At 44.4% G+C, this 14,413-nt stretch overlaps 1 protein-coding gene across 1 annotated transcript in view; it reads left to right on the top strand.

Annotated features, from left to right (window-relative positions):
* CCDC25 (coiled-coil domain containing 25) overlaps positions 1–14,413 on the top strand; it is a 103,521-nt gene that overhangs the window by 65,372 nt on the left and 23,736 nt on the right. The window contains exon 9 of the mRNA XM_089912775.1: positions 1–14,413. This exon is cut by the window's left edge and continues 21,062 nt beyond it; it is cut by the window's right edge and continues 23,736 nt beyond it. The gene's annotated coding sequence lies outside the window, so the exon portion shown is untranslated.

Genomic DNA, 14,413 nt, shown 5'->3' on the forward strand with positions numbered 1-14,413 from the left:
CTTTACTATTGACCTGGAAAGTGAAGGGGGCTCCAGCTAATATTTCTTCTGCTCCCCTAATGCCTTCCTCTTTGAGAGGCCAGCACTGAGCCCCAGGAATCTGCAAGGTGAACATGAACCCCTCATGTCCACACGTTTTCCCTTCCTCCCTTCCTTCGTTCACTCCTTTTCGTTTTGCTTCTATTCTTTCCTCATTCTGCATGTTCCTCCTTTTCCTTTTTCCTTTCCTCTGCTTTCTCTTCTCATCTTCTTTTCACGTTAAGCTAATAACATCTAACCTTTATTTATCCATGATGAGAGGCCAGCCCCTCATTTATCTAAACATCTTATGGGTAGTGTGTCATTTCATAAAAATTTTTTCCTTTAAGTGTTTTACAAGAGTAATCTTGCTTGTTGTAAAAAAAAAAAAAATTAGAAAGTACAGGTGAGCTGAAACCGAACAAAAAACAACAAAAAGTTAAAGTCCCACCATAATCACATCTTTGACATTGTGGTGTACGTTCTCCCAGATTTCGCTCTAAGAATGGATCCTTCCAAATCTACTAGGAGATTCTTTAGAAGTCAGGAGTCCTGGGTCTGCAGTTGAAGCTCGGCCTTGAGCAAATCACAGCCCCTCGGCGTGTCCCTGGGCGGCACCTGCATCGCAGGAAGAGGCCTGCCCCTGCCAGCTGGTAGCACGCCCAGGTCAAGAGACCAGATTATTTTGCTCTCAAGAAAGCCCCAGCCCGTTGCCTTTTGCCACCATCCCGAGAATCAGAGCCGGATTCCGGGCATGGCCACACACCTCTTCACATCCCCTTGGGCCCACCCCGACTTCTCAGCTTTCACTGTTTCTGCCAATGCGTTGGAAATGGCAGGGCTCCTGTGTTCCCTCCACCTGCACTAACAGAGGAAAAGTGCTGCCCCAGCACCCCTTCCATGTGCTCAGCATCCTCTGCCAGGCCCAGGTGCCCCACAGATGCAGGTGCCCCCCGGAGGCTCCTCTCCTGGATGGCTTGGGGCTTTCTTCCCTGGAGCGTCATGGCCAAGTTTCCGTGGCCCTGCATGCGAGGACCCTGGGCCAGGGCTGTGGGTGTGGGCAGCTTTGGGTTCCATGTGGGTTCTGAACAGGAAGGGCTTTCATGTGGGTGCCATCTGGACTCCTGGGCCTGGCCCCGGCCCTGGCAGTGCCCAATGAGGGGGAGCTGCAGTGAGAAAAACATTTTGTGTTTGGGAGCCTGTTGGTGGGACGGGAGGACGGCAGGGCAAAGCGTTCGTGCAGGCTGAGAGGACAAAGACCAGTGTGACCCTGTGGAAATGAGACGAGAAAGCCTCTTCCACCTAAGAAGCAGCCTCGGCAGAGACACCGGGAAGAAGAGTCCATCGGGTGGTGATGGAAAACAATTTTTCGAGCCTGCCTTTGCTCTCTCCCTCTCTACAGGCTCACTGAGCCTAATCAGGTCAAGCGTCCAGCTCCCGCTGCCAGACATGGTGGCATTGTTTCAATCCCCCGCCATCCCCTCCACCCCTGAGAACCGAGTTCTGACAAAGGAGGCCCTGAGGGACGGGCCTGGGAGGACAAAGGCCAAGGGCTGGGGAGGCAGGGTCACTCCTTCTCTACTCCCTCCTGCTGGTTATTTTTCTCCCTGGGACTTGAGGGAGAAAACAAGGCTGCCTCTGGAAGACCCGAAGGCTGTTTTTGTTTACATAAAGGCACTTTCTGAGCAAACTGCTCCCTGAAAGGTCAGCACTCATCCCAAGCAGCGCTGGGACCCAGGGCGGGTTTGGGAGATGTGGGGAGAAAGGAAACCGCAGGCCACTTGAGGTCAGATGACTTCACCGGAGAGGGGAGGGGAGCTTCCTGGAAACGGGACTCTGGGAGGCTCTTGCTGCTCCATAGAACTCGAATAGGGCTTGTTTATCTGTCTTCCAGAACACCCCACAGCGTGGCAGAAAGGCCAGAGCCATGGGCAGGACACAAGGGAGCTTGGCATCTGGGCCCGTATCCCACAGCCTCTGCCTTCACCTCCCTAGGCCTGAGTTTGCATGAGGGCACCAAGTAGAAGAACCTTGAGAACCCCCCAACCCATATATTCTAGGTGTTCAGCAAACATTTTCTGAGCAAACACCCTGCACCTGGTATGATACTAAACCCAGGGGCCCGGGTAAGGTGACTGATAGCCCTGGTTTGCCTGGGATTCTCCCAGTTTTAGTACTGAGCACCTGGATGTTGGGTCAGGCCAGCCCCAGACCTCAAGCAGCTCAGGATCTGGAAACAATGGCAGCTGTATAATAGCATGTGATGAGCGGCCTAATAGAGGGTATACAAAGGCATGGAACGTGAGAGACGCAGAGACTAGCTCTTGGGAGGAGAGCTGGGAAATTGCACTACGGTGACACCTGTTAGCAATGAGGAGCTATGGCTGGATTTCTTTCTTTTTTTTTTTTTTTGCGCTACGCGGGCCTCTCACTGTTGTGGCCTCTCCCGTTGCGGAGCACAGGCTCCGGACGCGCAGGCTCAGCGGCCATGGCTCACGGGCCCAGCCGCTCCGCGGCATGTGGGATCTTCCCGGACCGGGGCACGAACCCACGTCCCCTGCATCGGCAGGCGGACTCTCAACCACTGCGCCACCAGGGAAGCCCTTACCACAATTTTTTTATCCATTTACTTATTGATGAACATCTGAGTCCTTTCCAGTTTTTTTGCTGTGATGAATAATGCTGTATGAATATTACATACAGATCTTTGTGTCTCTTGGGTAAATGCCTAGATGTAGAATTGCTGGATCATTTGTTAAGTAAATGTTCAAATTTATAGAAAATTCCCTGACTTTTCCAAAGTGGTTGTGCCATTTTACAGTCACACTGTCAACGTCTAAGAGTTCCAGTTGCTCCACATCCTCCCCAACATTTAGTTTTGTAAGTTTAAACAATTTTAGCCATTTTAGCAATATCTCATCATAGTTTAAATTGCGTTTCCCTGGTGATTAATGAAGGTGAATACTTTTCATGTACTTACATATCATTCATATATATCTTATTTGCAAAATGTCTGTTCAAGTCTCTTACCCATTTTTAAGTCGGGCTATATGTCTTTTTAAAATTGAATTGTAGGAGTTCTTTATATATCCTGAATGCATATCCTTCGTCTGATACATACATTGCAAATATTTTCTCCCAGTCTGTGGTTTGCCTTTTTATTTTTTTAAAGGTATAGTTTGAAGAAGAGAGGGTTTTAATTTTGATAACATCCAACTTATCAAGAATTTTTCTTTTATGACTGTGACTTTCATATACTAAGAAATCTTTGCCTACCACAAGGTCGTGAAAATTATCTCTTATATTTCCTTCTAGAAGTTTTATAGATTTAGTTCTTACATTTAGGTCTGTGGTCAATATCAGATAAATATTTTGTGGAAAAAAATCATTTTTGTTGAAAAGATTTTCAGAATTCTCTGTCTGTCCAGTGGTTAGGACTTAGCACTTTTGCTGCCAGGGACCCAGATTCTGCAAGCCCACACAGCCAAAAAAAAAAAAGACTTTTCTTTACTTATTGAAATTCTTTGGTGCCTTTGAGGAAATTCAATTGATAGTATATGAGTGGCTCTATTTCTGCATTCTCTGTTTGGTTCACTTGATCTATATATTTATCTTTACACCATTATCACACCGTCTTGATTACTGTTACTTTAAAGTAAGTCTTTTTAAAAAAAATCTTTTTTAGATTCTATACATTTTTTAAGTAATAGAAACGTCTTTATTTATAAAATTTATTTATTTTTGGCTGCATTGGGTCTTCGTTGCTGCACGCAGGCTTTCCCTAGTTACGGTGAGCGGGGGCCAGCGCGCAGGCTTCTCATCATGGTGGCTTCTCTTGTTGTGGGGCATGGGCTCAGTAGTTGTGGCTCGCAGGCTCTGGAGCGCAGTCTCAGTAGTTGTGCTGCAATGGCTTAGGTGCTCCGCAGCATGTGGGATCTTCCCTGACCAGGGCTTGAACCCAGGTCCCCTGCATTGGCAGGTGGATTCTTAACCACTGCACCACCAGGGAAGTCCCTAGAGTAAGTCTTGAAATCAAATAGTATAAGCCCTCCAACTTCACTCTTCTTCAAAATTCTGTTGGCTTTTTAGGTCCTTTGCATTTGAACACACATTTTTGTCATCAGTTTATCAATTTCTACCAAAACAATCCTCTGCAATTGTGTTGGGAATGTATAGAATCTACAGATAAATATAAGGAGAACGGACATCTTAATAATATTGTCTTCTTATACATGAAAATAATATATATTTCCCTTTGTAAAGATTCTATAAAATTTCTCTCAGCAATGTTTTGTAGTTTTTCAGTATAGAAGTCATGCACATGTTTTATTCAATTCTTCCTATGTATTCTATGTTTTTATACTATTACTGGATTTTTTTTTTTTTTTTTTTTGCGGTACACGGGCCTCTCACTGTTGTGGCCTCTCCTGTTGCGGAGCGCAGGCTCAGCGGCCATGGCTCACGGGCCCAGCCGCTCCGCGGCATGTGGGATCTTCCTGGACCGGGGCACGAACCCGTGTCCCCTGCATCGGCAGGCGGACTCTCAACCACTGCGCCACCAGGGAAGCCCCTCTTTATTCTTTAGTTTGGATAATTTCTATTGATTTGTCATCAGGCAAATTATTGCTAATGTGCTGTTAATTCCATCCAGTGAATACTTTATTTCAGTTATTGAAATTTTCAGTTTTCAAATTTCCATTTGTTCTTTTTTTTATAACTTCCACTTCTCTGTTGAGATTCTCTGTGTTGTCATTCATCATGACCATATTTTCCTTTAGTTATTTGAACATATTTATTAACATATTTTTAGTCTTGATCTGCTAACATTTGGGTAACCTCTGAGTCAGTTTCTATTGCCTAATTTTTTTCTTGACAATTGTCACATTTTTCTGGGTTTTGCTGGGCTTTTTTTTTTTTTTTTTTTTTTTTTGCAGGGGTGGGACACATCTAGTAATTTTAAATTCTCTATTGGACATTGTTGATGACATATTTTAGAGACTATGGAATCTGTTATTTTCCTTAGAAGAGTGTTGAGAGACTGGATTTTCTAGCAAACAGTTTGATCACTGGTTGATACCCTTAAACTTGGCTTGACTTGATTTTATGCTTTGTTATGGTAAGTCTGTAAAGAGCCCAAGTTATTTTCTAAGCCCTCTAACTTCATAGGACTCAACCTCCAAACTCTGTCTCTTAGACATTTTTTAGAGTTTGGCTTTAGTTTTTTTAGGGTGGGCCTATGAGAGGCCTTCCCCTAGGGTATAGTCCTTACTCCTAAAACACAGATTTTCTTATATCTCAGCCTGATGTCCAAGATGTTAACAGGGTGTTAATGACATCTCTCCACTCTGGCTGGTATGGATTTCTAATACCTCTAAGAATTTTTGACCTCTTATATCTCTGTTCTATTTTTAAGCCCCTATCAACCTCACAGGTAATTCTTTGTAGTCTTGATCTGTGCAGGTACAGTCCTCATCCAAGGACTCATGGGTGACCCAAGCACAATTTTGGGGTCTCTCATATGCACGTGTCTCTCTTATTCAATGCCCTGCTCTGCGGATTCCAGTTGCTTCAGCTGCTGCAAACTCTGAACCCTGATTCCTCAGCTCAGCAAAACTTCTACGCTTAGGTTAGACTTCAGCCCTCTGCCTTCAGTTACAAAACTGTCTCCAGGGTGATCATGGTGTTTACCTCGTGGGTTTTCTTTCTCTCGGAAACCATAGTCTGAGATTTCCTGTTATCCACTATCTGAAAACAGTTGTGTCATATAATTTTTCTAGTTTTATGGTTGTTTATAATGGAAACACTATACCTGTTATCCTGTGATATCCAGAAGTGGAAGTCACGCAGTGGATTTCAGACAGGCAAGTCTCAAAATCACTTCAATTTGTATCATATGGTAAGGTGTTGAGGGAGACCACTTAGGAAACTCTACCTCATTTTCTACTCCCTTTACATTCCTTCCTTTTTCTGTATCTTTTTTTTTCCAGTTATAGCCCTGCCCTCTGATGATTTGATCCTGCTGGGACCTGAAGTGATAAACAGATGTGTTTAATTCCTTTGGGTCAGTATTATGTCCTGGCAGTTCATAAATCGGCACAAATCTCTCTCTTTTGTGGATAGCTTGCATTCCTCCTCCATGTCACGTTCACAAATTAGATCATGAATAACCTGTACTGACCAAACTATCAGGGAGGTAAACTTCTTATTGATCAGAGCCCCATTTACTTCTTCCCACACATCCCTCCCCTTCTCCTTCTGAGAGGATCATTTCCTCAATTATCTGCTCATTCGTTTCTTATTCTATATGTGTTTTTCCTCTCTCTACTTTATTTCTTATTAAAAAAATTTTTTCTGGGGTCATATGAATATGTATATATCTTTGTATAAACTCATATACATATATGTGATTTACACAACCTGATGGGGGATGTTCATGCATATGTTAGTGAGAATGTGTGTGGCATAATTTCTGTGGAATGAGGTTGACAAAGTGAGGTTGGAGAACATCCAGAGGAAGAGAACTATTTATTTACTAAGCATTGGCTCTGAGTCAAGGCACTAAAATATACCCTAAGCTGGGGTTCAGTGAGGTAAATGTAACTTGCCTCAGACACAGCTGGTAAACAACAGAGCAAGGAGTTAAATCAGTGTTTCTCTGGCTCACATCTGGGCTCTTTTCACTATACAATACTTTCTCCCTAGAAAGATGTCTGTTAAAAAAAGGGATCAAAGGGCATGTAGTTCCCTGACTTGTGAGGGTGGAATGAAGGGAAGAAGATGTATGGGGAAGTAGACCAGTATTGCCTTGATGGAAATGGTCAGATCTTAGGGATCCTCTCTAATAATCTCCCACCTGGAATCAGAGTGATCTGCGAGGGTTTGTGATCAGGCACTGGCGAATGAAGAGGGTGGGAGAACTTAGCCGAGGGGATCAGAGATTTAAGTAATTGAAAACTGCAGAAAAGGAATCATAGGATTCACAAGGAAATGGGTCCAAAATCTAGGAGAAGAAGGGATTGAGGATGAGGTCAGAAGGAGAACAGAACCCTCAGGTGACAAAAAGGTCATTCGGCCCTGAAACTTACAGGAATCCACGGGGGCGGGATTAATGAAGCCGACAGACAGCCTTCCCAGAAGTCACTCACACATGAAGAGACAGGAACTGGGTGAGTGCAACCAGCCTCCCCTGGTCTCAGCAAGGGGTGCCAACATCATTTATTAGATAATCAGGATGAAACGGGTGGTCTAGTTAGAAACCTTAGCATGTTATGAAAGTATATTGAAATGAAGCATAATGTCATGACAAGTGCAAGAAGAAGGGAAGGAGTCAGAGAGTTTGAAAAAGAGAAGAAAGTAAAGGAATGTAAGGATTGCTCAGAGATTCTGCCACCCTGGCCAAGGGAGACAGACTGAACTGGGTGGCGTTCAAAAACGGGGTGGCTAGAAAGCTGTGCTCTGATGAATCCTGATGATTTGCTAAGTTCTCCCCAGTCTCAATTAGATGTAAACACTCCTTGCTTTGGAAAGGCAGCATGACATCTTTACTTTTCCATATTTTAAAATAAAAATAATTGATTAACACATTCACAAAATCCAAAAGGTGCAAAAGAATATACAGGGAAATGTAGGTCTCCCCTGACCTCTGTCTCCCACTTCCCCAGCCCTCCTTTCCAGAGGAACTCCTAGTATCAGGCTTACGTGGTTCCTTCCAAAGAGATTTGCAGCATTTAAAACCAGCTGTGAGTATATTGATAGCTTTCACAAAATGATAGCACACTGTACATGTTCTTTTGCACTTTGCTTTTTATAAATTTTAACTTTTTGAATATTTTTTGGAAATTATTCCTTATCAGTACCTAGACAACTGCCTTATTACTTTTTAAGAGCCACATACTTTTCCATTGTAGAAGCTGTATCATAATTTAACTAGTTTCCTACTGATGGGAATTCAGGTTAACTTCCAATCTTTCGCTATTACATACTGCATACTCGGCAATAAACATCCTTGAACATACATCACTGTGTGTGTGTGTGTGTGTGTGTGCGTGTGTGTGTGGTATGAGGGAGCAGGGAGGACCTAGGAGTGGAGGTGCAGTGTCAAAGGATACGTGCATTTTGAACAATGGAGAATGGTTGTCTCCCTTTTTAAAATGAGTGCTGGCTGCTCATTTGTGAAACCACCTGCCTGATGGGAGGAAATCGATCAGATATACCACTACATATGCTCTTTGTTTCAGTTCTTCCAACAATGCTGTGACGTACAGAGGCAAGTCATTCCTATATTTTGTCCAAGAAAGTCAAGCTCAGCAAGGTGCTGGCAATCCCAATGTAACCCGGCAACTTCTGATCAGTCTCTTGGGTACCCTAACACTGGGAAAGGTTGCAACTCTCTGGATAAAGGATAGAGATGCTAGGTCTCTAGAACTATGTGTCCTTCATGATAAATAACTGAAATCAGCTTTCTGGTCCAAACCAGTCTTAGCTGTGGGCCTGGGGTCTTCTGCTGCATCCAGCTTAGCTTGAGCAGAGCTAAGAGAGCACAACTGGGCCTGCTCCCAACCCACCAGGTTCTGTGATGTCTTGGGGTCCTGAGACAACGTGGCCGGGCCACCCCCAGAAACAGGATTCCCCAGATCCTAGAGCATTTAGATGCCGTTTTAGTGTCCGCATACCCACATCCAAACACAAGAGGACTTTTGTTCTGAAATGGGGCCTTGGGGAGCCTGCCCTAGCCACCCGAACCCCTCCTCTGCGACGTGGGAACATGATGAGCTATAAACAAGATGCGGCTCAGTGCGTTACTAGCATCGCTTTGGGTCACTTGGTTTAGCTTGGAACCACCACAGAATAATCACACTTTTGATGGGCAGCCCCATTTCACTTCCTTGTTCCTAGGGAGTTTCTACCTCCAGCCTGGCCTATAGCCCTTTCCCTCTTAGCTTTCCAGGTTTTGAGGAAACAAAAGCTCTTCCCAGTGTCCCCCCAAGTCAACCCCTTGGTTGGAACTGGGGTGTCTACAAGACGCCCCACCCCGCCAAGCCCAGAGAATGTCTCCCCTGGGCACTGCCAGAACTGGTTTATGAAATTTCTCTCTCAGACCTTTCGAGTTGCCTGGGCACACACTCCTCTTAGATGCTGTTTCTGATTTCAGGTCTCTTCTGACTGACTGGTCCGGTCCTAACGTTTTCAGAGTATTTCCCAAGGAATTCCAAGTTCTAAGGAAGGGCCTTGGGGCTGCTTAGGAAAGCCTCTTTAACTAAAGAGTTCCCCACCCCCTTTTAAAAAACTGTGAACTATATCATACTTTCAGAAAAGTGCAAAAACATATATGTACAGTTTAAAAATAAAATTAAAGCCAGCACCCATGGAACCACCACCAGGTATAGACATAGAATATTGCCAGTACTCTAGAAGCCCCCTTTGTGGCCCTCCCTAATCTATTTGATACGTTGAAATTCAGGTGAGAGTTCTCCTCCTAAGCAAGTCTGAAAAACAGTGAGTTACTGTCCTTCTGGAATGCCCCTCCAGCTATACTCACAGCATCCACTCACACACAGTGCTGTCTTCTCCCGGGCCTATGAAGCTCTAGAACTTTGCTCACACCCAGCCCTGCCTCCCAGCCCACCAATGGGTTAGGAAGAAATATTAGTAGGTAAAAAACTTCACAAATGAATGTATTCGTGAGGGAGAAGTGGCTTTTTACGGTCAATCTTCCTTTGCCTTTTCTTTGTTTTGAAAGTCTTTTTGGGAGGTTGGTTTGTTTTAGGACGCTATCAAGGACTTTGGTGGTTCTTTCCCCTTTACCCTGTGTCTTTTCTATCGCTTTCCTTCCTTCCTCGTCATTAGTCATCACTGACCATCAGTCATCGTGGGCACAACAAAACATTCCCTCCTGTAGATGGAGAGTACAAACCACGCATAGGTCACTAATTACAGGTACAATTACTGGTCACAGAATCAAGTTCTGTCCATCATTTTTAGTTAGAATCCCTGAAGGACAGGAATTCAATAAATATTTTTAAACCAATGAAAGTTTCCTGGGTTGCTGTATCATTCGGGATCCACTCAGAAGTAGAAATCACACCAGTTATTCAGATAGAGAGTATTTAATACAAAGAAGTGTGGACTGGGGTAAAGTGGTCCATCAGAGAAAAGGCAAGGAGGGAACCCTAAGGGATCACAGAGGCAGGAAGCAGTCACCACCCCCAGGGCCGGTAGAACAAAGGGTCAAGACTGAATTATTGAAACTCAGAAACTTGGAAGAGGGGCCCATAAGGCTGAAACTCAGAGGTCTGAGGAGGAGCCTCGGCTCAGCTGACCCTGGTATCTCCGAGCTCGGAGAGGGGGATCAAGCCCTGTGATGAGAGGCATCGGCCATCTGGTATCAGTGTTTCCAACGGGGCGGGGGCGGGGGCGGGGGGCGTGCAATCAGGCTGCTTCTGTGTTTGACAAACTTCGAACTGGATTCAGCTGCTGTTACAGGTGAAGAAGGGAGGTTGGGGTGATGCTCACAAGAAACAAAAGCCCACAGGAAGCAGATGGGAAGGAGTGAGTCTCTCCTCCTCCTCCTGGCTTCAATCTCTGTCTACTAACCTCTCTGGGCAGAGCGTAACCAGAAGCCAGGTGAGTGAGAGAGTCCTGGCATCACGAAGCAGTCATTGAGCAGAGTGCAGAGTTTGGGACAGAGAGACAGTAGCTTAATAACTGACCCAGTAGGTCTGACAGGTAACCCAGGACTGGCTCCCCTGAGACCACGAGCCAGGGGCTGTATTTAGTCTGTTTCCGCTCACAGGGTTGGAGCACTTGATTCTGGAGAAGCAAAGATGAGCGTATGAAACACAGCACCTGCCATCAGGAACTCACAGACTGGTGGGAGAGCACGTATGCCTACAGGCTATTACAGGGTGAACAGTATGTGTGAAATGCTCCCTATTTACAGTTCCCCCACCATCATCCTATTTGTTTATCCTCCTACTTGCAGAGAGATGATCAGGGAAGGCCCCCCTGGGGAGGTGACATTGAGTGGAGTTCTGAAGGATGAGGCAGCAGCCATATGAAGGTCATGGGGAAGAGAGTTCCAGACGGTGATATCTACGGTGTTCACACCCTGAGGCTGGCACCTGTCTGTTCTGTTTGAGGAAAATCAAGACCACCATGCTTGGAGGCAGGTGGGGGGCAGAGGGACAGTTAGAGGAGCCAGCAGGGAGCAGAGCAGGGGAACCTCCTGAACCTTGTTAAAGAGTTGGGATTTTATTCTAAGTGCAGTGGGAAACTATTGGAAGGATTTTAGGCAGGGAATAGATGAGATCTGATTTATGCTGAAACAAAACGAAAAACTCTGGTTTCCTTAAGGAGAACAGCATCAAGGATGGAAGCAATCTACAGATTCGGGGCAATCCCTATGGAAACACCAATGGCATTTTTCACAGAACTAGAACAAATAGTTCTAAAAGTTATGTGGCAAGTGAAATAAGTCAGAGAAAGACAAATACTGTATGATTTCACTTATACGGGGAATCTAAAAAACAAGACAAATGAACAAATGGAACCAAACAGAAACAGAGTCCATATAGAGGCCAAACGGGTGGTTGCCAGGGGGTGGGGGTCAGGGGGAGGAGAGGAAAAGGTGAGGGAGCTTCAGAGGTACTAACTTTCAGTTACAAAATAAATGAGAGCCAGGTATGGAATGTACAGCATGGGGAATAAGTCGATAATTATGTAATATCTTTGTATGGTGACACATGGTAACTAGACTTATGGTGGTGATAATTTTGAAATGTACAGAAGTAATCGAATCACTATACTGTGTACCAGGAACTAACATGGCATTTTAGGTCAATTATACTTATATTAAACCATCAAACTCATAGAAAAAGAGATCAGATTTGTGGTAACCAGTGGTGGAGGTGGGGGAGGGTGGATTGTATGAAGGTGGTGGAAAGGCACAAACTTCCAGTTATAAGGTAAGTAAGTACCAGGGATGTGATGTACACCATGATAAATATAATTAACACGGCTGCATGTTATATATGAAACTTAAGAGAGTAAATCCTAAGAGTTCTCATCACAAGGAACAAATATTTTTTTCTATTTCTCTAATGTTGTATCTGTATGGCATGATGGATATTCACTAAGTTTATTGCGATAATCACTTCACTGGTGTATGTAAGACAAATCGTTATACTGTACACCTTCAACACACACAGTGCTGCGCGTCAGTTATATCGCAATAAAACTGGGGTGGGGGGGAGGATGGAAGCAGAAAGACCAGAGTGTGCTGGAAAGTGTGCTGTGGACCTTCACACACGGTATCTCATTTAGATGGCTCAACAACCCCATGGAGAGCTATTATTATCGTCACTCGATAGATGAGGAAAGTGAGGTTTAGAAAGTCACGTGGCTTATTGGAGCTGAGATTCAGATCTGAACAGCAGGCACGTGCTTTTTCCACACCCCTGCCACGCTGCAGCCTGCTTCTGCTGCTGCCCGTTCAGTAGGGAAGAGAAGGGGTAAAGAACACCTCCTCCAAGTTATTGTGGAGGTGAGGCATCCGTGGGAGGAGGGCTAATAATCCTCTGACTGAAGGGCATATAATCACGGGGAAGCCAGATTATTAAACTGAGGGCAAAAATAAAGGATGCTGATGGAATTAGCACATCGTTATAGAAAGTAAGAGGAGAAAAAAATCTCAGACACCATATGCCTTTTACCATTTATTACCATATGTCAGCCCCTTATGCCTTTTACCATTTATTTCTATGTCTCACTTCATTGAAATTTACAGGATCACCAATTCCTTGTTGAATACAAGTAATGACAGCAGTATCATCTCTCGTTCTTGATCCTAAAGCGAATGCACTCTCTCGCCCTCTCCCCACCCCCTTCTCTCTCCTCCTCTTTCTCTCCCACTTCTCAGCAAAAGGGTATTTGGCTCATTAATGCGCAGGAGGAGTGCAGGGGGTGGGAGGAGAGACTGCTTTGACGGCAGGGAGTGTGGCTCTGTTCAGGGATTTTGACGTTGTCGCCAGGCTTTGAGTCTCTGCTGTCTTACGGTGGCTTCTTTCCTAGGCAGAGTCTTCTCTCAGTGTTAGGCAAACACCCAGCCATTCCAGGCGTTTCAGTCTTCTGACCTTGCTACCCCATAAAGAGGAAGTGTCTCTTTTCTCATATTTCCAGCACAAGTCTGGGCGCTGATGCTCTTTGGTGAATGAGTCCCGCCTGGGTAACACGTCCATTCCGGCAGAGGGTGTGGCCAGAGCAGTGGTATTCTCACTGGTCACCCCTGAGTCGCTGGTCCACTCCGGGGGAACGTGAGTGGTGAGGTCAACACTATTTGAGCCGCATGAAGTGGTTAAAGATATTTATGCAAAGGAAAATACGGGTGTTGTTACCCGAAGAAGAGACAGTGATTGCTGGGGAAACTAACACAGCAGCTATCGCTGTAGGCAGCAGAGGTGCTGAGTTTGCAGGACTGAAGCCGACAGACACCAGCAGGAAGGGAATTCTGGGAGAAAGAAACTGTACAAGAATCAGCCGTGGAGGTGGGCTGGAGACAGTTTATGTAGCAGCCTGGGCCCCCAGGGGGTCCCATGATGGCCAAGGAGGAGACGGCCCTCTTGCCCTCTGTTTTCTTTTTAAAGTAACAGTTTTCATCATCATTTGTCTTTTAAGTTTTGATTATCGAAGATTTCCTATTACTCATCCATAAAAAAGAAGGAAATAATGCCACCTGCAGCAACATGGATGGACCTAGAGATTATCATACTAGGTAAGTCAGACAGGGAAAGACAACTATCATGTATCACTTATATGTGGAATCTAAAAAACGGATACAAATGAACTTATTTACAAAACACAAATAGACTCACAGACATAGAAAACAAACTTATGGTTATCAAGGAGTTTGGATAAATTAGGAATTTGGGATTAAAATATACACACTACTGTATATAAAATAGATAACCAACAAGGACCTACTGTATAGCACAGGGAACTCTACTCAATGTCTTGTAATAACCTACAATGGAAAAGAATCTAAAAGAGATTCTATATATAACTGAATCACTTTGCTGTACACCTGAAACTAACAGAACATTGGAAATCAATTTTTCAAGAAAATTTTTTAAAAAATTAAATAAAAGAGAAAATTTCCAACATACACAACGGTAAAGTGACTGGATAAAGAACCCCATGTCCCCATCATCCAGTTTTACAATTATCAATGTTTTGCCAATTGTGTTTGATTTGTCATGGAGTACTTTAAAGCAAATCCCAGACATCAAATCATTTCCCCTCTAAATATTTCAGGTGTGTATCTCTAACATATAGAGGCTTTCAAAAAACCATAATCACAATACGTTATCACACTTAATTTCTTAAATGGTCTAATCATAAA

Source organism: Delphinapterus leucas, chromosome 6 (genome assembly GCF_059928025.1).
Source record: "Delphinapterus leucas isolate spDelLeu-1000000601 "Yukka" chromosome 6, BTC_Dleu_Yukka2, whole genome shotgun sequence".
Lineage (NCBI taxonomy): Eukaryota > Metazoa > Chordata > Mammalia > Artiodactyla > Monodontidae > Delphinapterus > Delphinapterus leucas.